Genomic DNA, 21,754 nt, shown 5'->3' on the forward strand with positions numbered 1-21,754 from the left:
TAAACAAAATTAAATGCTGAATTAAATATCAAGCGTTTTAATATTTCCTACCTTTGACCTGTTTTATTTTGGGCTGAATATTGAGAAGTTGTTGTGTTGTTGTTTTTTGTTTTTTTGTTGTTTTTTTTTCAAATTTCCGGATACAATCATTACACATTGTTTATTTGTTTTAAAAAAAGAGAAAGTATTTAATATCTATTTGTCAGAAAACAAATGACAAGCATGTGAAGAATAGTTTAGTTTATTTTGATCATTTCGAAGCCAAAACATGTCAATGGTTATCAAATAAAAACACTGCATCATCAGATCCTATACCTGTAATAAATATAATTAGAAATATGTAGATATGTAAAAGTTTGTTTTATTATCTGTAATATAAAAAATGATATCAAAACATCTTTTTCGGATGAGATACAACGGAGATTTTGCATTAATCAAATACACAAATACAAAAAGTTGACATTGTAGATACATTATCGCGTTCTTATCTATTAAAAATTATATTTAATTACCAGAGCACAAGAAAAAAACATCAAAATAACTATTATTGACAAGTTATACATTCAAAATGATAATATTCCTTTTTTGACATATCAAATGAAAGTGGCCTTACATTTTATCATGCATCAGCTTTTCTTTCCTCAGCCTATCCATAATATCTCGTGCAGCAACGACTTCGGTTATATCCACATGAGCCATTATACTGTTCTCCATACCTACAGCGGAATCGGCAGAAACAACGCCTTCCGAGTCCGCCTGGTTGGGCTGTAAAATATTTTGTTTAGGCAACGTGAAAACATTTCTTATTTTATAAAATATTTACATCTGCCCTTCAAATTTAAATAGTTTTACATATTCCTTTATTAAACTTAAAATAATATATGTATTAAAAAGTATGTGTCATATTTTAATGATGATGTTAATTGTTGTTGTTTTTTATCTTCTCTTTTGTTTTATTTTTGTTTTATTTTTTGTTATACCCATTTGTCAAGATAAATAACTATTCTGGTCTTTGCCAATACGGAAAATATTGACCGACCTTATTGTGATTTTGGTTGGTTTATTTCAAATATTAAATGAATAAATAACAATTAACTGAACTTTAAAATTAGTTTCAACCTATCACATTTGTATCACTTATCATTTTCAAAAAAAAAAAACTTTCTCACTGTTAATGTATTATATTAATGAGATCAAATTTTGTATGATTTATTTAATATTCTACAATTTATGCATCAACTATCGTTTGTCTGTACTTTAAAATGGTTTATAGTTGCATACATGACCTTACGTATTAATAGATTAACAACATTTTAAGACAGTAAATGAATGATTTGTTGTATTTGTTGGATTTTGAGACACACCAACACTATTAAAAAAACTTTCATACTGTTCTACTGTACAAAGTTTTGTTGAGGTGACCTTTCTTGCATTATTTCAGGTACAAAGCAAACACCTGAGTATCAACGAGAATCCTTAAGCTAGCAGGATAGCTTCCTTACATGACATTCGAAGTCCCTAGCGTGGTTCATTTGAAGCCGGCGCTTTAACCACTCGTCAAAAGAAGCCTATTAGGTTATCTCATTTAAAAGAAAAAAACAATAAGTTTGTTCCCTAAATAATTATCGTTATTCAAACAATGCAAGTTAAAAAGATAATTCAAGCTGTCAATGTTGTGAGTATATGATCGATCTTGTCATAATACGCTATCGTAATGAAAATTACAGAAAAATGATGCACTTACCTGAAGCAGAATCTGGAAGAATAACTATGGTGACGCAACCCACCAACAGTAAAGCCAACATCAACTTGTTCATTCTGTCATACAGTGTTTGTCTTCAACTGAATTACTAAAGGCCGTTACAGAAATGATACTTGCAATGAATTTGAACATCTTATATAGAAATCTCAAGCAGGATACAGTTGATTCATGATGTACCTTGTTGTAGATATCTCTGTTTTACCTTGTAAAAAATAATGTTGTGTGCAAATAAAAGCACGAGCTAGGAAAATTTTAGATGCAACATTCATGTTTAATTTGAAATCTTTATGTTTTAGCCAAAGGTGAAATGTAATGTTGCATTTCCAATTACATACAAACAGACTAAGTAAATAATATCATATTTTAAATGTTTTTATTCGTTATAATGTGTACGTACATTAAACAGTACATTTCAATTCTTACCAATGTATATTGTTCTGGTTACCGTTGTTAACCCTATCTTTGCGAGTCCAACGAAACGTTTTAAAATATATTTGTAAGAACTGGGTCATTAAGTCTTAGGATCAATATCATGTTTAATTTGATTTTTCTCCTTTGATATTTTGATGTAAAATTATCTTATAACTTTACTAAAAAGTTGTCTACTCATAAAATCTTCAAACATATTATAAGTATTTTTATGACTGTGTACGAGCTTAAAACAATAAAAAATGCCTCAGTAATTAACTAACTTCCATTTAGTTAAAGTTTCTATGACACTAAGTAATTTCATGACATAATCTCAATGAAGGAAACCTAGCCAATGTACGGATACCAAATTTCTGGTAGGTGCTCGTGCTTCTAAGAATGGAATATACAAATATAATCCAATATGGTGTACAACTTATTCGAATGACTAATTCAGTATTTCAAGTCCATGCAAATAAGTAATATCAAGCGATAATTATATATTATTGTATTAAGATCTTTTATTATATTCGATGCGGTGTAATTCTAAAGGAAGGGAATGAATATAATAATGTGTAATTTTGATTTATTTCTTTTGATACATCATGTTAAAATGGAGAACAGTTCTCTCATTTTGACATATCTATTTAAATCTTAAATAACTTAAGTGATAACTTTAATACTTTGCATTATCAATATATCATTATCATAATTGTCATTTTTTTACACGCCATGTTACACGATAATGATGTTAATGGCATAAACAATATGCTAAACGACAAAAGTTACACCTCCTTGGGCTACACATGTACATTTTATCGTAACCATGATACAAACTTGTGCTTTGAAAACGAGTTTAGGTAAAATATAACTTTTTGAATGCCAGAAATTTGGCAATATTTTTTTAGGTTTTTTTTCCGCTTCGCAAGTAGTTTAAAATATATACAATTATACAGCAATATAATAATGCTTTTATCTAACCGTCATAGAAACCAATTACAGACTGAAAACAATCGCTGATCATGATAATGATATGTTTTAAAGAAAACAAAGCAACAGATTTATAGTTCAGATTACAGAAATGTGTTTTCTCGTTAAAATCTCTTTATTTTACTTGTGTATTTTTATTAAAGCTACTCGTTCAGTACATTGCAATGATTTTTTTTTCAATAAAAGATTAGAAGATTATGTTTATTGATAAATATTTTGATTATATAGCATGAATGCGAAATGTTAAACCAGTCTTATCATCATTTTATGAAAGCAGTAATGAATTTGCGTCTACTGTTATGTTTTCATTATGTACATTTATTATACATTCAAATAATTATATTATTTGCTACATCATATTGAGAAGGAAACGCTGACTATATCATTAACACACGATTTATATGCACTGTATTAAAAATATAATTTATGCTAATTAATGACAACTTGCACTGCCACAATAACTCCAAGTTCCATATACTGGTAAACAATAGCAAACATATTTAGCTGAATTTGAATTGTACTGTTTATTTGTCGATGGTAAATAATCAGCTTAATTTAAGGACCAATTAAATGTTATCATTTTGTTTCCTGTCACAGAATCTAAATACTTACTCATTTGTCATAAAACTGGGTCATCTTTTGCTTCCTTTGCATTTTGTCATTTAGTACTGTTCTAATTATTTAGTTTTTGTATGAAAGTTAAGATAGATTTTGTTTACATTTTGCTACCTTCATGACAAATTATTTCACATTTAACCTTTTTTGTGTTAAGGGGGATGGGCATCACACATTTTCTAAATCCATTTTACACTATAAAACTCATGTTTGGCCCTTCTATAAATGGATTAATTGTCTTTTCTTGGGCTTGTCTTACGCATTTGAGATTTTCAGAATATAGTATTGACTAGGACAGACGTTATACAGAACATGCGAGGAGTGTTTATATGAATAACAACTGACCGGATCACTCATGATCTAGATTTCTGTGAGACTATAAAGATTATTTGCTTACATTCATAACTATAATCATAATATCATAACCAACATCAATAAATTTCACATTCAGATTTTCTTCATAAAACTAAAACTAGGGCTTTCTCGAACTATATGAATAAAATAATCTAAACAAGGTATGGCGGAAACAAATGATATTTTTTTTAATAATAGCGGACATTTATTGTCAATGTGTAATCGGCGAATTCAATAGTTAGGTGTATTTGTTTAACTGTATCTTTCATTCAATAAACAATGTATAATCATGTTTCTGTGGCTTTATTTGATATATTTGCAAGAAAGAAAAGCCAGACTGGAACATTTGTATTGACGATTTGACTTGAAAATAAAAGCATGTTCTAGATTTTTTTCTTTTTAGATATTACCAAAGACAAAGTAATCAGAATGCCAATTCAAATCTTCATATCACCATGAAAGGTATTAAATATATTTCAAAAGTGAATCATAACAAAACATTCAGGTGTTAATGACGTTTTTATTTGTTGCATTTAAAAATTACTTGAAATTGCATTTGAAATTAACTTGACGTCAGCATCCATGAGGCAGATTTTAAATAAGAGAAACGATGTCAAACTTGTAATATCGGAAAGAAATGCGAAAGGATTGTATTGATTATTAATTGAGGGTTTAAGAGTTACATATATTGACAAAGGAACCGTTTAAGTAAAGGGAAATTACATCACAGCTCGCAAGAGACCTTTTGTTATGTTTATTTGTACTTCTTTGTGTTGTTCTTGTTATTGTTGTGCTATTATACATTACAACAACATGAATCATTAGAATGTTTCATATGTCTTTATTTATTATTCCGGTTAGGATGTACGTCGCACAAACACAGTAAAATATTTACATGGCGATTATTCAGTTTAATTGATGCATTGTTCCATTTGAGCAGAGTTGCCGAAATCCGTAAGCTAGATGCATAGCGTCCTCACACGGAAGAATCCAAAGTCCCTGACTGTGAGAATCAAATGTCCCTCTTCAACTGTGATGGGCAAATGTATATGTTACAAAGGATAGGTGACAACGTAAAGAGTTTAACCACATAATTATAAATTGCAAGGTCGTATTTCATTATGTAAACGAACTCAAGTGTGATTCGATATAATCATATGGCTCTTAATAAGGCTACAAAAGGATAATAAAATAATTCTACTGTTGGTATTTTTATCAAGGTTTTGTACAATTTAAATGTCATTTAAAAAATCATTAAATACAAGTTGATATTTAATTGATTGGTTCGAAATGAATAATGGTTTTGTTCTTATAAACCCAATATGCTTTACATTTTATGACTATTAAGAAGTATTGAGAAGAGATTTTATTAATTCAATGTTATACACTGTGCTGAACTATATCTGTTATTTGAAGAAAACACTTTTTTTTCTATATTGATTGATTGATTGATTTTGTGAGTGTTACAAACTGTTTGAATTAGTTAATTTGACCATAAATGGAAACATCTACGTTGACAAATTATCAATTTAATCAAATTCATTGTATTTTACAATAAGTTGTAAAATGGTCACAATTACATTCAGCTACGTCAGGACATATTAACATTGAGCTGCAGTCAAACCAGTAATATTGTTAATAGCAATAAATCATTTCCTATTAATGTGCAAAAACTACTGATATTGTTGCAATCAAAATAAAGTCCACATTTTGTGTCCGTTTTTTTTCTTAAATGTTGGATAACGTTGTCCCAGATATATAAGTTAATCACGTTATTTTTTATTTATTTATGTTGTCCTTGTTCGTTGAACGCCGCCTTTCCTTGTTGATTTTGTTTATCATATTTTATGTGAATAAAATGCTTATATCACAATATAACATTGTTGTCAACATCATTGTGGTCGCATTAATGGGATTTAAAACAGCAAAGTGGTTTACATTTGTTATGTTTAACAATAGTATGTATCTAGCTAGATACCGGATCTATGGAAATACTTTGTTCAAATTTTCTTTTATTTTCATATATCAAATAAAGTCTAGTTATTTGGATTTGTCTGATCAACTAAAAAAGACCCAGTTTGTCTTAATCACAAGCTGTTTAATGTTAAGCCCACGTCGCGTTAAGTTAGCACATCTTTAAATGATGTGAGGTGTAGGACTTTAGTTGTATAAACCTAATAAAACATTTTAAAAAATGCGCGACATGAAAGTTTGATAACAAATTAACAAACATGATAACAAGAAAAAATATATGTAAATGCATAATGTTGTTTTTATACTTTAACACAATTAAAGAAATAAAACATATTAAGCTCTTCTCAAACATTTGGGTATTTTCTTTAAATACCTTAATTATTTAGCGGATGAGTGTCATTCGATTTTTATAACTTAAAAACTGACATGTGAACGAATTGTAAATAGATCGTATTACTAAGCAAATATATTGACCTTTGGTTTTGTTTATTGTTTGGGTTGCGTTTATTGAACGCCACCTTTCCTTGTTGATCTTGCTTATCGTATTTTATCAATAGCCTCCTCACACGTTTGACAAAAAAGTGTATTTTTATACCGAAAGATACAACGTTGATAACATGGATCGAGGTATGTTTTACAGCCTACAATGAATGCAGTTTGTATACTGAAAAGATGATCCAAAATTGTTTGTAAAATTTAATCATAACCCTAGATTGTGTCACTCTCTTATATAGAGATTGTTATGGATCATTTTTAGATTGACTGATTGCTGTAATCTGACATTAGTTTCGGGCGTGATTTGCAAAAATAAGTTTCATGAACATAATTATGCATGTAATAAACACATAGTGTCTAAAGTATAAGTTATCAGTTTCATTTCAAATAGCTATCCAGAAGCATATGTTTGATTTGAATATATTCAAATGATAAATAAATAAAGTTATTTAGGTAATAAAAATGGTTCATTTTACTTTTGCGCATATTTACTGCTTGTCGTAGTACGATTTATACTGTCATTCGTGTTTATTACCTAAACCCAGTTTTGTTTGTGTGTGGGGGGGTGGAAAATTATTGATGTCAGGACTCGTAATGCAATACTAGTCTAAATCATTGCTGGATTATACCTGGGTAAACACAATGTCTAATAAAATACGGTGTATATACCCAAAGTTCTAACACTCACGTGATTTTGTCACTATAGACAAAGAAGGAAAAAAACTGGTGTTAAACTGCCAATAAACACCGGTTAGGGACTACTTGTATATGCGCTGTTATGTTTTCACCCTCGATTGTATAGTTTACAAAGCATTTTAAAGCAACAATAAAAAACATTTTTATTTATATTTTCAGTTCGTATCATGTTTTTTTTTCATACAATACCGAAATTATATCTCACATACACTAACGCCACGTATTAGATCCATATCAGTTAATAAATATTTTGACAAAACGGCGCCAGTCCGTAAGCAGCGTAATGAGGTCATCCTAAGTAAACAACTCATTGATAAACAAGCTGACGTTATTTCATACATACAAGAATGATAAATGGGCCGCTGATGTAAACACAATACGACGTAAGTTTTTATTGTTGAAAACTTGATAAAATAACGTTTTTTTTCTCAATTTTTCTTTTGTTTAATAATTTCTATATCTTCGCCACAGAAGGGTGCGAAGATCGAACATCGTAATGCGAAAATCGGCACCAAAAGTTATTTCCGCTTGAAGAATAACATTAATGGTTTTCCTTATTTTATCGTGTTAGAATCGAAATAACATCGGCCTGGAGTTTTGATGCGTAGGACTTGACCGCGAAGGCCGTAGGCCTGAGTGGTTAATTTTTACGCATCAAAACGACAAAACCGGTGTTAAATAGCCGATATACACCTCTCAGGCCGATGTTATTTCTTAAATAAAACATACCTTACAACTGAAGATATTCTTGTAGGGTCTTTTTTACAATCTATTCACAGAAATACGATAATGCGCATGTTTTTGCAGTAGCGTTTTTTTTTTATATTTCTATCATTTAAAAGAAATGATATTGTCGTTAGTTTATTTGTGATCTTTATGTTTGAACGAGCTTTCATTTTATGATTATATTAAAATGACAAACGGTTCTTATAAACTTTATAGCTAAAATTATCACTTGTGTTAAAACATAGCAAGAAAAAACACTTAAGAGTTATGCATTATTGTTAGTTATAATTTATTCTTAGACTGTAACTATCAGGAGATAGCGACCTCTTACAATCTTGCAAATATTGTACAACAACAGAAAGCAATAAAATTCATTCAAATTGAAAACTTGTTGCTTTTTCTTCTAAATGTTCAACAAATTTAACAACATTACCATAGATGTGTTTGTCTTGTTATACTGGATAAGTGTACTTTCTAATTAACATTCTTATTTCATAAGCATCATAATTATTGTAGATACTATTGTGATGAATATTTACAATATATTGCGGTCATATAATTACAAATCCTATGTAATGCCTTATTAATTCGTTTCAAGGCTATTAAAAACGTTATTACAATCAATTACATTTTACACTTTGACATAAATGTAAATTTTACGTTAATTTGCGTACGGGATACATCTTTATATGTGGTTGTCAAAAGAAAAACATATAAATTAAATTATTAGATATTATTGGAAATCTTGCAATCCTAAAAGTGATTTGTATATCTGATAACCAGTATTGCTACGATAAATTACTAAATATAGGATAATATTCGTTACACATTACATTCATTTTGCCATATGATAACATCAATGCCTTTAACATTTTACTATAAGTATTTACAGACAGTATAAGATGATGGTTTCATTTTATATCAAAAGCTTTTCGTTTATCTTAAACATTGAGGATTTTTTAAAATATACTAAAACCGACATTTATAAATCGGAAATATTACATTTATCGGAAACAAATAATTATATTTGTCAACTACTGCATCATACATACTGATGTGCTTCATTTGATTTTATTAGATAGGCAATTTGACATTATGTCTTTCATTCTTATAATATGTGCTAATCTTTTAAAACCAACAAATGCAATAAACTGTTTCGTGGTGTTTAACGTGTATTACTTTATGTGTACTGAAGCATAGTTAAGGGTCGAGAAGGATTTAAGAGCAACATTCGCAATAACTTCATACATCGAACTCTTTTTTAGGAATCAATATAAATAAATTGATTATCTCAATTATCCCTCTGTCTTATCGGTGTCATTTTGTAGTTTACGCCCCTTTGTTTTGTTATTCATTAAGCATATTCGTATGCATGTACTATTCTACGGAATGTGACGAGTTTCAGCGCAAAAAACATGTGTATGTTTGATGAAAAACTGGCGACTAGGTACCGGCATTTCTAAAGACATGTGGACGTTAAAAACACAATACCTTTACTCCTATCAAAGGTGGAAGACTTGTCAATTTATGTTCCTTCCAAAAGTAAAAGACATCTGTCAAAAGAAAAGGTTACTCATGTAACATTGCAAAATGTAAAGCTGGTACCCTGACCTTGACCTTGGCCAATTGATCCACTGATTCAATCCAAAGACATGTATCGACAAATAATTAGCAATACTGTTAAAATCAACTTTCATTATCACTGGTGACATTGAACCAACTGACCCCTAGCTCAATCAAAAAGAAAAGACCAAGAATATTATTTGCCTACGAAATATGAAAAACATCTGTAATTGAATAAAGGCTTTATGTGCAAAAGTGTCAAAATCTACTTTAAGCACTGATGGCCTTAACCTTACTGACCCCTTCTTTGTCACCTGGGCACGATTAACCCAAGGCTCAATCCAAAAGAAGAAGACCACACAAGTAATCATCCTTCCAAATGTAAAAAATAGACAAAAAATAGTGGCTGTGTAAGTAAATATTCAGAAATATATTTAAGACACCCGTGACCATGGCTTACTGACCCAATCTCAATACATAAGAAGAAGACCATGCAAATTATTTTTCCAACTAAATATTAAAGAAATATGTAAACAAATAAAGGATGTCTGTGCACAATTCTTAAAATATACTTTAGGACATTGATCTAACTGACATCTGACTGCTTCCAAAGGTAGAAGATAATAAGATGAATTTTGGTCCTTTTACAGTTGCCATATAGAGCCATTCATCTGTTGTCGAGAGCATTAATAAATACAAGTTAACAAATGCATAAAAAATTATATTTATTGCGAAAAAACTTCAATGATTTGAAAACTTTAGAACAATGTAGAGTTCTTATTCCAACTTAATAGAACATATAACATGCAACATGGGTTTATTCTCATAGGAATAAAAAAACGTATTTTTAAAAAGCAAGAAATAAATTTTAAATAACGTAGTTGTGTAAAGTCCTCAAATTTTTAATTATCCCACATTCATGATCAGTACAAATCAATAGTCTGACTATTATACACAGCACGACTTACATTGTGATATTTTAAAGAAAACATCAGATAGCAGTGTTATCAAAGTTAACAAGAATAAAAAAAATACCCTGGATAAATTAAAAAATATGAAAAACAAGATCAACAAGGAAAGGCGGCGTTCAATGAACGCAACCCCCCATGACCCAGCCACAAGAACCAATGGCAAGGAGCCCAGGCGGACCCCAAACATAAAAAGGGCAGGGCAACGACACGTTAATCATTAAATGATAAATAATTTGTAACTGATTAGGAATTCAAAGAAAATAATAATAGGCCCACAAAGGGGAAGGGGACAGGAGACCGGGGGAAGGGGGGGGGGGTTAATCAAAGAAATAAAAACTAGAGGCAATGGGGCAGATACTTACCGTAGACGAGAAAACAACAAGGGACACAAGCAACAGTGTCACCAAAACAGTATGAAACAACATAGACATACATCTGAGGAACACAGTGGGGCGCCGCCTTGGAACGGTCAGCAGCATAATAATGACTGCTGGGGAGTTTAAACCGGTTAATGGTGCACCAAACCTCGCTCTTAGCCCCACCATGTTCCTATAAACGAGACAGTGTAAATAAAATGAATCCCCGCCAAGTGAAATTCTAACAGTTGTCATGGTTACAAAAGGTTAAATAAGTAAAACACTAAAATGATCATGTAGAAACATATAAAAGTAAACCCAACTAGACCTATCACTGAAGGTGATTAATACCCCCACCAGCAACTTTTTGAAAAATAAGTAGTCTGAAGAAAAATTTCAACACAAACTATCAACTGTGTACAAAGAAATATTTCAATTAATTGTAATCCCAACTGGGGTCTCCAAATAAGCTTGCTTTTCACAAAGTTTGATTACAATATCTCATTCCTAACTCTAGTTATTGTCCGGAAACCATTTTTCTATTTTTAGGAATGGTGACCTTGACCTTGACCCCAGGGGGTCCAAATGCAATACCAACGTAGGTCTTCATATAAGCTTGCTATACACCAAGTTTGATAACAATATCTCATTCCTAACTCTAGTTATTGTCCGGAAACCATTTTTCTATTTTTAGGAATGGTGACCTTGACCTTGACCCCAGGGGGTCCAAAAACAATATCAACCCAGGTCTTCATATAAGCTTGCTATACACCAAGTTTGATTACAATATCTCATTCCTAACTCAAGTTATTGTCCGGAAACCATTTTTCTATTTTTTAGTAACGGTGACCTTGACCTTGACCCAAGGGAGTCCAAATGCAATACCAACCCAGGTCTTCATATAAGCTTGCTATACACCAAGTTTGATAACAATATCTCATTCCTAACTCTAGTTATTGTCCGGAAACCATTTTTCTATTTTTAGTAACGGTGACCTTGACCTTGACCCCAGGGGGTCCAAATGCAATACCAACCGGAGTTTCCACATAAGGTTGCTATATACCAAGTTTGATTACAATACCTCATTCCAAACTCTAGTTATTGTCCGGAAACCATGATGTGGACCGACCGACGGACGGACCGACCGACCAACCGACCGACCGACCGACCGACAAGCTGACTCCTATATACCCCCCCTAAACTTCGTTTGTGGGGGTATAATGACCATAACAAAAGTACTCAATGTCCTAAAGGAAGACAGAGCAACAAGAAAATCACCTACAAGGGCCCGACGAAGCAAGGCAGAAGACGAACATTAAGACAATTCAGTCCCAAAGGGCTTTACGAACTATCCATCATAGAGTCTCCCACTTGGTCCGTCAGATGCAATCAAAAGAGGAAAGCGTAGTGTCCAACTGTAAAAGGGTTGAACACTAAACATGCAGTATGTCTTAAAATAGTAGGGTCATAACCTCTTTTAATAAAACGTTTAATAATTTTAGTAAAAACGGCAGAAAAATTACCATGACCCAAAATCTTACCATGATCCAAAAAGTTTGTAAACCACATCGCCATAAAAAACCAGGCTGGCTAATCCCTTGTCGCAGAAGAGTTTTTAAATCACTATTGAATTTAGAAATTAAATCAAAGTTACGATTGTAAAATTTAGTAAATATTTCCGTAATTTATGATAGCGGTAGCCCTGTTTTAGAAGCTTGCTGGTAATAAAAATATTCCGCTCGTTGAAATCCTTTACGTTGTTACAAGCTCTAGCGAATCTAATTAATTGAGAAACATAAACCCCGTAGGATGTTGCATGGGGTACGTCTCCATCCAAATGTGGATAATTAACTATACAAAAGTCAAAGTCATCTCTTTTATCATAAATTTTCGTGTGAATAGAATTGTTGTTGATAGTAATATGAAGATCCAAAAATGATGTACTAAAATTTCAAGAGTTCGTTTTATTAAGTTGTAGTTCATGCGGATAAATGTCAGACACCATTTGATCAAAATAAGGATTATCTAAATTAAAAATATCATCAAGGTATCTGGAAGTATTATTAAATGCGACTATAACATCTTGTTGTTTCTCTTCAGAGAGACTCAACATAAAGTCTCTTTCATAGCAGTACAAAAACAAATCGGCGACCAGGGGTGCACAATTAGTACCCATAGGAATCCCTATGATCTGTTTAAATAGGGTATTACCAAACCTGACATAAATGTTGTCTAAAAGAAAAGAGAGTGCTCTACAAACTTCGTCACAGGTCCACATAGTATAATGTTTAACAATACCGTTAGTAAAAAAAGCTTTGTTAGAATTACATGCTAGAAAGGTAACTTTTTCCCGTGCAAAAGTTTTCTGAATTAGGGAAATTAGTTTATCATTGATTAATTTATGTGGCAAAGTTGTATAAAGTGTAGAAAAATCGTATGTACTGACAGTTGAAGCTTGAAAGTTATTAATTTTGAATTTATCCAAGATTTCACCAGAATTTTTAATTGACCAAAAGAGATGTTTGCCTGTGTTTTCATAGACTTTATCCCAATATCTAATTACATGTGTTTAAATGGCAGTCAAACAAGACGTCAATAAAATAGAAAGTTTACTTGTAGTGCAAGATGTAGAATTAGCAATAAATCTGGCTTTGTAAGGTTTTTTATGTAATTTAGGAATCCAATACATAATAGGAAGTTTGAGTTCTTTTTCATTAATTTGGACTTTAAGATTAGAAATATTAGTAAAATTATTGTTTACAATGTCAGATTGTTTACCATTGTCAGATCGACAACATACCATGCGCGCTCATTTTCAAAATTCACTTTATCAATCGGTATCGGTTTCATATCGATTTCATAGATTGAATGCTCTCTTAAAAAAGTTGTGAATCCTCAAAAAGGTTGAAGTTTAATATTTATTTTAAATTTGTTTACTCATTTATGCAAAAACCTTAAAAATAAATTTTTGTACACTGCATTTTTAAATAACTTACTTGTTATAGCAAAATTTATATCTTATTTTAGGTATGTCCACCAGATGCGGCAGAAATGTAATCACGATTAGAAACATCTAAACGACAATGTGAGAATGTTAATTCAATCATATTATATACACCATTAACTATGAAACTGAGAAGTTATGATCAATGAGAAGTTGATCTTTAATTATATTTTGTTCTCGTCAGATTAAAAAAAATGTTCGAATATGTTCATTCTAAATGACCAAATAGCTTTCGGTCATAATATATATATTAACTGTGTTTGTACAATATAACTATTAAGTAATGCCATTACTTTAAAACAACATAAGAAAATTAAACAAAATTAAAATTTCGTGGGACATAAACACATACTGAAGATACATCTTAATTTACAACTTTATTAGGTTTAGTGACAAACAATATTATTAACTTGTACAATTCAATTCATCATTTAATGCGTTTGTTAATGAATCAGGAACGGAAATGTAATTAATCATGATGAAATGTTATGGTGTTATCTGTTTTATTATATTTTTATTTCTTAAACCATATAACATGATAATTACCTTCATGGTATTTGAGAGTGTCTGACAGTGTGAAGGTCACTTTTTAACCTGAATGATATATCTGAATTTCTTTCTCTTTTTTTCTCTTTCTTTATTCATGTTGTATTTTAAATCATGGGAAGTTTTGAATGAATCCACTATGACATTCAAACTTGCGTTTAGAAGACTGACGCTTCAATGTGTTTTATGATGATACTAAGAAAAAGCCGCTTGACTACATAAATTGTAAAAATTAATTTCCGATCTATACCTTTTCGATGTACATCTTAAATAATTTTTATTTACCGAGGCGACACACAAGACCTGATTTTCTTTGTTCGCCCATGCTAACAGCTTTATCACAGACTTCTTCGTGGAAAGTATAGGCAGTATCTAGATTTTTTTTAGTGTTTACGCAGTATCACAATTTATGTTTTCTGTAGAAAGTGCGTTGTAAGATATGTTTCTCACAAATGTATTCAAATGTATAACAAAGGTTGAAAATACATTTTTGAAATAAATTCTACAATGAATTAACTTATCTTCAAGACGTCTGAGACTTTCAATTTTCAAGACGTTACTTGAAAGTTCGCAATGTCGCGTTCTTCCTTATCGTTAATTAACCGCCAAACAATGTATTTACTGAAGAAAATACTTTTTTTGACACTGCACATTTTTGTTGCAAGGGTACTATGATTAGAGTCAAATACATTTTTACTCATATTTTGATTTTCAATAAAAAATAAATATTCCTTCAACCAAGTGATTTGTATCATACAGCGGGAAAGTTGCATTGCTTGTTTGATGAAAAATGTAAAATCTTATAAATGAGTTATCAAAATATTTTAATTCCGAAAACACTTCAGTTAATTTATCAAATACTAGTATATATTTCATTGAACGCCCTTGTCTTTCAAATGTTTAGGTGGATATTGACACCAGGTATTTATAGTACAATTTAAACAAGAAAATAACTGAAGATATTTTCGAAAACCAAGCAGTACATCTTAAAAAGTGTTTAGAAAATAGAAGAACATATTGTAACTGTTATAGTTAATTCAATTCGTATTTCAGCTAAACAGCACATGACAAAAATATGTTTATAAAATTGTGTTATTACTTTTTTCGTAATATTAATGATATTCAATACAACAAAACAAATGTAAACATTTTAATAGTAAACTTGTGTTGCAAACATTTTTAATGATGACAATTAATTTTATTTGGAAAAATTTAAAAATGTTTTAAAGTACAATAAATAGTTTTAAAAATTTAAACGGGACCTAAAACCCGGGACCAATCAAAACGTTTTGAAAAAATTTTTTGTATAAGGGTTTTTTACCCGGGAAACGAACCTTTTCAAAGTTTGTTATTGAAAACAAAAAAACGTCAGTTTTTTACCAAAATAAAAAAAAGAATATAGAAAACCCTCCCGGGAAAAAGGGTTAAACCTTAAAAATAAATCGTTAAAAATTTTTTTAAAATTTATATTGAATCTGGTTTAAAGAAATTTTTTTAAAAAAAAGTGAGGTTTTTAACCCCTTTTTTTCCAAAAATGAATAAGTTGCTTTTTGGTTTTATTTTTTGGTTTGGGTGCATCACCAAGGGGGATCTTCCTTTAAAGGGTTGGCCCGAAGGTAACAACATATTATGTATTTACATTGTACTATACGACAGACGTTTTTAACAAATAAAACGTTTTAAAAAGGTTATGTTATTTTTTCAAGTATTGACAAAATTTATAAAGTTTCAGCAAGCATTTAATAAGGTTGATCCAGATAATCGTAGACTATTTGCATATTTCATTATCTTTGCTAAGTTGTCAAAAATACTTGGTCTTTAAAGGCCCATTATACCTCAGAAGTGCAGTCAATTTTACTTTTCAAAAACATTGTATTTTTGGTATCTTGTTAGTTTCTGTGAAATACACATTTGTCATATTGATGAACCACTTTTTACTTCTTTTTCTCTGTTGTTAATTAGTAAATTTATAGTAAATTATTTTTTTGTATTGAAGCCAATTTTGTTCAAATTTTGCTATCTTAACGACACATTTCTGGATAATTTGCGCTATTTTCATTAGTATGTAAACAGCTAACATACTCTAAATATATTAATAAAACATCTTAAACGCATTTTTGTACATTTCTAAAGAATTAAAAATGTGGATTTCTTAGTCTCATTGTGCTTTTCACAAACCGTTACATTGTCTATGGTTTTGTGCAATATCTTCGACAAAAACATTATTAAGTACACGTTACAACATTGCTTTCGTATAATGATGTGTATAATATACTTTCTGATTTATAATTTTGTTTATCAATTTGAAAGAACATCACATATTGTAAAAGTAACAAAATGTTATATTGCTGCCATGTACAGTTATAAATGTTTCATGACTGATGTCAATAAATTGTTACGTCTAATTTTTCCACCTTGATAATGTAAGAATTATGTTACCTTGCGGTAATTATGCTTAATGGTATAAAACGTTTATAGAAAATGTAGAAGAAAAATAATGGTATTTGAGTTACAGTTTGATAAGTTACAACATTATTTTGTAAATATTTCAGCCCAGTACCGACCACCTGGTGGTGGTGGTGGTAGACATTGTAGCTGCAGACGTTACTGTTGGCGAGGAGAATTTCCGAGAGGACGATGTGGATACAGACAACAGCTTTGTTGTAGACGACGATGGGGAGGAGGAGGAGGATGGGATTAAAGTGATGAATTGTAATTATTTTATATATTCGTATACCAATGATTATTTGCACACTTGATTTAGGTTAAAACAATACTGTAGATAAAAATGCATTTTCAGTGTGTAACAACCATAGATATTAACAGCAAATAAAACAAAATCATACAGGCCTGAGAAGAAAATTGACTATTTCGAATTTTACAAAATGTTTGTATTTTATTTCGCATGTAACTGTTCACACATTTACTCATTTATGTATAAGAAATATATTTACTAACGTCTTCAATGCATTGTCTATATATGTGCGATGATACTGCGAACACAGCTATTTAGCTCTATAAGCAATTTAGTTCTATAAGCGCCTATAAAAAATAGGCACACAATATGTTATCGGTCTTTGCTTAGTAGTTTTATGACACCTCAGTGTATGCTGATGGATTAAACGTTAAACCTTACCTTTGGCGTATCATATGATACTGTATCTGTCCTCATTTTACTACATAGTTTAAGTTTATCAAATTTCTTTCAGAATAAACATATTCATAATATCTAGGTATACCATGTTATCGTAAATGTAAGTTGAAAATGAGTAGATAATAATTAAGAACAGAAAATATATGTGTGTTTGTATAACTACGACCGTTTGACATGTAATTTTGACTTTATTTTCAGTTCCATAGGCTTTATCAAAATTCACAAGGTATTTTGTCTCCATGAAGAGAAAGCAATATAACAGTTAAACACGAATTAATTTGTGATTCATTGAATAAAACTGAATAAATTTTGAAGAAAAAAAACATTTCTATCTTATCTCTTTGTTTTTGTAGGTATAACCTACTAAAATTTTAATTGAAAAATGCGTTTCGTTCCGTACGTTACCATGGGGTCCCAACCTGCCAAAACTTTTTTTCATTCTTGTGGGAAAAGTAAACTTTGTCCTAAACCGGGACTTGAAAGATTTCTGGAAAAGGGTTAAAAGCCTTTTTAAAAATTTTTTCATTCCCATTTCTTTTGAATTAAATAGACATAAAAAAATAAACTAAATTTAATGAAAAATTTTAAAAACGATTTAAAAAAATGTTAAAATGTTTTTCCGGGGGCCAAATAAAAATGCATTTGCAAATTAATCCGGGGAAAAATCGTTGTTTTTTTTAGGAAAACCCCTGTCCCAAAAAAAAAAGGAAAACCTTTTATATTCCCATTAATGTAGGTTTCGGGTCGAAAAGAAAAATTTAAAAAAAAAGAGCTTTTAAACCTTTTATAAAAGTTTTAAAAACCCAAATTTTAAGTAATATTTTCAGTATATACAGTATAAAACATTCAGGGGTTTTTTTCAAAAATTTAAAAATGTACCAAAGTTAAAAAAAGAGGTTTTTTTCCCAAACTTATTGGGTAAAACATACTGCTTAAGAGAACAGTCCTTATAATGATAATTGCTCGCTGTGTTTTTCGGCCGTTAATACAAGCTCAGCGGCCATAAACTTTTCGCGGAATATATATCCAGCCAAACGATAAAATTACGGGTACTGTATTTTACACCACATTATTGTACTTGACGTTTGTTTGTTTAATTGGGTTTTACGTCACACCGACACATTATAGGTCATATGGCGACCTTTCAGCTTTACTGGTTGAGGAAGACCTCGAACGGGCACCTGAGTCGAACCACTGACGTTCCGTCAGCTAGCTGGATTGCTTCCTCACATGAACAAATCCAAAGTCCCTGTTGGGATTCGAGCGTTGAGGGGCAAGTGGTTTGAAGTCAACGACTTTAACCACTCGGCCACGGATGCCCCACTTGTACTTGTAAACATTTTAAGGTTATCTAGAATGCCGATCATCTCAGCTTGTATAGATAACTAGCAGCATTGTTTTGGGTTTTTAGTAAACAACGATACAGATGTAAGTGCACGAAAGACCACAGTACCACATAAACCACATTTTATCTCTTAAATTAAGATTGATGATAAATTATTATGCGGACAAAAATAACAACAGGTATGTGAAAGACTATAAATTATTCTCACGAAAGCCTGTAACTTCTTTTCAACAGCGGTTTAAGCTACTATAATTGATAGACTTGAGATTGAACAACAGGTTATGATATTTTGCTTTACATTCGTTCCATTATCTTTTAAGTATACCTGTCTGAGTGAAGAGAAAATTGAAATAGTATTATTTGACAAAAAAAAACAAAAAAAACAATTGCATAAATATAAAAGGTGTTTTGTGATTTAAAGGCCAATAGGGAAGATATTTTGAGCTGCCAATCACACTGTTTAATAATGCGTTTGACATTGCTACAAGAACAATTGAAACAAAATCACTTTAAACATTTTTGAATATCAGAAATAGAATATCTCCAAATATCATTATTACACTTATTGTACAAAGAGACAATATATCATGTCTATGTTTTGAGAGGTATATGGGTAACATATACGGGTATCATACAAATTTATGAAAGAAAAAAAACAGTTAATTAAGGAATAATTTTTTACTGCTCCATAGATCTTTCTTACTGCATATCAAATACATAAGCAAACACTTCAGGCAATTTCACATAAACTACAGAAAATGACATCGTGTGTGTTTTCATTATGCTATAGCTGATATATTAGATTTGCCTTGTCGATGTGACATGTACATCATGTTATTGCTTTATTTGTCAAGATAAAATATGAAAAACAAGCTCAAGAAGGAAGGGCGACACTTAATGAATGCGGCCCCACATGACCAAGCAAAACAAGACCACCAGCAAGGAAACCAGCAGATCTAATATTTCTTGATGTAAAATATCTCTATGTTAAAATGAACATTTACCTCCACAGCAATGTGATATTTAACTTCATATTATGTTTTAACATATGACTATATTGTCTTTATATTAAATACTGCTTTCTTGTAAGCATATCGATCTGTTAGAATATATCTATACACCACTATTTGATAATCTGAAATGATGATCGTATTATTGGGCTGGAAACCTTATATAAAAAAAAAACACAGTCATTGCATCAACGGTCAAATTATTGTGGTGTTCATTTAAGAAGGGTAAATGTCTTACAGGGTCTCCGTGGTTCTTTATGTACGAAATATTAATTCATTTTTACGAAATAATTATTCGTAATTACGAAATATTAATTCGATTTTACAAAATAATAATTCGTTTTTACGAAATATTAATTCGTTGTTACCAAATAATAATTCGTTTTAACTAAAGAATTATTCGTATAACGAAATAGTATTTCTTAAAAACGAATCAATATTTCGTAATAACGAATTAATATTTCGTAATTACGAATTAATATTTCGTAATTACGAATTAATATTTGGTAAAAACGAATTAATATTTCGTAAAAACGAATTAATATTTCGTAAAAACGAATTAATATTGCGTAATTACGAAATAATATTTAACAAAAAACGAATTTATATTTCGTAATTACGAATTAACATTTCGTAATTATGAATTAATATTTCGTAATTACGAATTAATATGTCGTAAAAACGAATTTTTATTTCGTAAAAACGAACTAAGTCTCGGAGAAAAAATGTGGAAAATGTCACCTAAGGGGCTCCTCCGTATTTATGCGATTTAATAGTATCACAATTTTGGTCGTGGCCTATGTATACTTAGCTTATCAAAGCATAATGTCAAAGACATCGCACTGGCACACGGAAAGCATGGCAAAATGGTTTCTTTATACGAGAAACATATATCAAAACGCTGAATAACCGAACAAAGGCGTATTCTTTTATTTAAAATAGCACTTTTGCACACTTTTATGCAGCTCCCTCGAACTTAGATCCCTTGCCCTGCGAGCGTTAACGCTTATATTACATATGTTTCTGCAGCAGTTATGCACGGAGAAAGGTTCCTTAAACCTCTTTTTTCTCAAAACATAAAACATGTCGTAATATATCATATAACTGTAATGGAAACGTTATTACGACATTCCTTGTGATTTTGTCATTATACACAGAGAAGAAGAAAAAATGGTGTTTAACTGCCAATAAACAATGGTTAAGGACTACATGTATAAACGACTATATTTTTTTCTCCCTCGATAAGATAGTTTATAAAGCCTTTTTAAGCCAACAATAATAATTCAGTTTTTAAATTATTAATATTTTGCGTTCTTCTTATGTTTTTTTTTCTTTTGATGCTTAAATAACATATTACATAAATTTACGCCACAAATGTTATACATATATCTGATAAAATTTGCATAAGAAAATTCGGTGCCATTTCGTAAGCAGCGTCATGTATGCAACTCTATGCATATTTATAAACCCATTATAATCCAAACTAACACGTAAGTTTAAATTGTTGAGAACTTGATAAATAATTCTTGAATAATAAATTGAAACGTTTTCTCTTATCATTTCTTTTGTTAAAAAATGTTTTTACCTAAGCGACAGGAGGGTGCATAATAGATCAATTTTATACTTCTGCATCAGAAGTAATCTCCGCTTGAAAAAATAGCGTAAGTGATCTCCCTTACTTTGCTGTTGCAGTCGAAATAATATAGGTTTCCGCAGTGTTAATCGAATATTTAACATTGGGTTTGTAGTTTGGATGCAAAACATAATTAACAAGTCAGGCCTACG

The 21,754-nt window shown here is 30.5% G+C and overlaps 2 long non-coding RNA genes across 2 annotated transcripts; one reads left to right on the forward strand and one right to left on the reverse strand.

Moving 5' to 3' along the window:
* Positions 1 to 225: 225 nt before the first annotated feature.
* On the reverse strand, positions 226 to 1,870 carry LOC132732064 (uncharacterized). The gene is made up of 3 exons (XR_009625974.1): positions 1,745 to 1,870; positions 614 to 765; positions 226 to 315 (listed from the first exon to the last, which is right to left on the reverse strand). It is a non-coding gene; the product is annotated as an uncharacterized LOC132732064 (long non-coding RNA).
* A 14,440-nt stretch (positions 1,871 to 16,310) lies between these two features.
* On the forward strand, positions 16,311 to 17,939 carry LOC132732065 (uncharacterized). The gene is made up of 2 exons (XR_009625975.1): positions 16,311 to 17,172; positions 17,813 to 17,939. It is a non-coding gene; the product is annotated as an uncharacterized LOC132732065 (long non-coding RNA).
* Positions 17,940 to 21,754: the final 3,815 nt, after the last annotated feature.

The sequence above is a fragment of the Ruditapes philippinarum genome, unplaced genomic scaffold (genome assembly GCF_026571515.1).
Source record: "Ruditapes philippinarum isolate M1 unplaced genomic scaffold, ASM2657151v2 ctg6728_1_1_1_1, whole genome shotgun sequence".
NCBI classification, from domain to species: domain Eukaryota; kingdom Metazoa; phylum Mollusca; class Bivalvia; order Venerida; family Veneridae; genus Ruditapes; species Ruditapes philippinarum.